We start from the raw sequence: 3,479 nt of genomic DNA, 5'->3' as shown, positions 1-3,479 counted from the left end.
AGATTTTTCTACATGGATGGGCCCTGAGGAAGGACAAAATTGTTAACGTGCATTTGAATCGCCTTCCTTCATGTCCTTGCGAGCATGTGGCTTTAGATGGCGCCAATGGTTCATTCAAAGATATCAGCTTGACCATGGCTCAATCTCTTGCACTCATCAAGGAGTTGGGCTAGAGAGTCATCCCCTGTAAACCCTTGCTCTCATCAACATTAAAGTCTGGGCTAGACATGATACTCCAAGGTAGATCAGGTTTCAGGCATCTGTACTTTGGGGTCATTATGCCCCCTTTCTGATGTAACATGTCTTTAAGTTTGTAAACCTGTGTCTTTAACACATGACTAATAGCTATGTGAAATAAGAAATTAGTGGATTCACATAAGACCTCAACTGTTGTTCAGTTCATTGCTTTGTGCATCTACTAGAAAGGATAAACTATTATATCAACAGAACTATTGAGCAAGTAGATTTGTTTAGGGTTAAGGGTAATGGGTTGGGGTAAAAGTTAATGGATGAAATGATGTTGGTTTGAATGCATTGTACTTTGATCTTCCTCTTTAGCATGGCCAGATACTGATGACCCCACGTTCCTTATCCACTGGCTCACTGTAACTGCTTTTCAAAATGTCTGCCACCTTTCACTCTCTGCCTTTCTTATAGACCGGCAGACATTTGATGCTCTTGGAATGCCCTGGCTCTGGCTCTCATTACATGGCAGTATGCAGTAGTCTATTCTCTCTCTCTCCCTCGCTCTCCATTAATGAACTCAATTTCTATAGGGAATGGGTTATTTAAGCAATAAGGCCCAAGGGGGTGTGGTATATGGCCAATATACCACGGCTAGGGGCTGTTCTAAAGCACGACGCAACGAGGAGTGCCTGTAGATATGTAGTGGTGTAATAATGTTATATGATGTACTGTTTTATCTTTTGTTTTATGTGTGATTTAAATGCCTTAATGTATTTGGACCCCAGGAAGAGTAGCAGCTGCTTTGGCAGCAGCTAATGGGGATCCCTATTAAATACAAATATACCACAAATCCCTGAGGTGACTTATTGCTATTATAAACTGACTAAAAATAAATGTAATAAGTCAAATGTAATAAGTCACCTCAGGGGTTTGTGGTATATGGCCAATATAACACGGCAAAGGGCTGTATCCAGGCACTCCGCGTTGCGTCATGTATAAGAACAGCCCTTAGCAGTGGTATATTGGCCATATACCACAAACCCTTGAGGTGAGTTATTGCTATTATAAACTGGTTACCAACATAATTAGTAGAGTAAAAATAAATGTTTTGTCATACCCGTGGTATACGGGCTGATATACCACTGCTGTCAGCCAATCAGCATTTAGGGCTTGAACCACCCAGTTTATAATCCTGTTTATACAACATTAACTGTAATTTTCTTTCGGGCTCTTTGTGTGTGGATGGGAAGAGAAAAAGAGTGTGTGCGTTTCTGTTCACTCTACTGTACTTATTCCATCTTCCTCTTCCTCTATAACAATGCCTGTAAAGGGCTATCGCTCTGTAACAATGCCTGTAAAGGGCTATCGCTCTGTAACAATGCCTGTAAAGGGCTATCGCTCTGTAACAATGCCTGTAAAGGCTATCGCTCTGTAACAATGCCTGTAAAGGGCTATCGCTCTGTAACAATGCCTGTAAAGGCTATCGCTCTGTAACAATGCCTGTAAAGGGCTATCGCTCTGTAACAATGCCTGTAAAGGGCTATCGCTCTGTAACAATGCCTGTAAAGGCTATCGCTCTGTAACAATGCCTGTAAAGGGCTATCGCTCTGTAACAATGCCTGTAAAGGCTATCGCTCTGTAACAATGCCTGTAAAGGGCTATCGCTCTGTAACAATGCCTGTAAAGGGCTATCGCTCTGTAACAATGCCTGTAAAGGGCTATCACTCTGTTACCGTTACCATGGAAACTCATCTCATGACTTATAAATCAGGTTACCACATGAGCAGGTGCATATCGTGTGTGTGTGTATATGTGTACCTCACTCGCTTTCTTAACCAAATATAACCTATTTCCTGATGTAACTTAACTTACCTGGAACACACACACACTCGCCACCAAATATATCAAACCTTCCAACAAACAAGCTCTCGTTCAGAGAAAAAAAAACATTAAATATGAAATATCCACACATTGTTTCATTCAAGCCTGCTGATATAATGTATTAATTGGCATAAAACAGTGAGTTTAGTGATTGTAAATAATCTCATGCTTATCCTCTACCCCCTTATCCTCTACTGTAGGCGCTCACATACTCACACCACCACAAGAGTCAAATCAAATCACATTGTATTCGTCACATGCTTCGTAAACAACAGGTGTAGATTAACAGTGAAATGCTCACGGGCCCTTCCCAACAATGCAGAGAGAAAGAAAATAGAGAAATAATAGAAAAGTAATAATAAAAGTAATAATAAATACACAATAGTGAGTGTGTGTATTATGATCATCTTAAACACTCTATAACTTTGTGCTGTCAGAATCATATCGACTAATCTGTTGTTATTACAGAGAGAGCTCGTCAGCGGAACCCACTGTGAGTCTGTTGTTATTTTATTTGATTTAACCTTTATTTTATCAGGGAGTCATACTAAGACCAAGGTGTCTTTTACAGATGAGCCCTGAATTACAGAAATTACAGAAAATACACACATGAACATTGTTCAGTCTGCCATTGACCTGCCTTCGCCTGGTTGGCTCCATTGGGGTGTAAAGGGTTAAGTCACCCAATGACCAACACAAACACATCCAAAGAAAGTGTGTGTGTGTGTGTGTGTGTGTGTGTGTGTGTGTGTGTGTGTGTGTGTGAATTCCACAGTGACGTCACAAAAGCTTCACCACAACAACATAACATACAGACCTAGCTGGCTGATGCATTGCACCAGATTTGGAACAAAGCATTTTCTCCATCTGTAGATCATAACATTGTCCTCCTGCATCAAGCATGTTCACTTATTTTTTATAAGATTCCTTTTATTATAGGCCAATACAACAATACGCATGTTTTCAACTTACCAGTGTGTAGTGGAATTCAACCATGCACACATAGCACGAACACACACTAAGTGAACAGCCTTTCCAAACAAATCCTGACATCTGAAAATGGCTGTAGCCAGATGCATTTTTCAATGGATATGTAGGCCTATACCTAAAGGCATTAATATATTTATATGAATAAAAGTATAAAGAAAATAAATTGTAGTCATATGTAATTTTTCGATCTACCATTTAATTCAATATTTTGTTAATGCGAGGAGATGAACTTGTGTGACTTACGGCCATTTTTGGGGTGTCGCTTCATTGTTTTCGTATCATCTCATCCACAGCACTAGCGAGGTGCGCGCCAATCACAGATATAGGCTTAGTAGATATTTTGACCCATGCATTTTTGTGTGGTACATTTCTGGTAGCTGATCTGTAAATTGGTACATCATCCAACATGGCTGAACAATATA

Source organism: Coregonus lavaretus, assembly GCF_964263955.1.
Source record: "Coregonus lavaretus genome assembly, chromosome: 23".
Classification (NCBI taxonomy): domain Eukaryota; kingdom Metazoa; phylum Chordata; class Actinopteri; order Salmoniformes; family Salmonidae; genus Coregonus; species Coregonus lavaretus.
The sequence above is the reverse complement of the archived record's forward strand: the minus strand, read 5'-3'. Positions refer to the sequence as shown.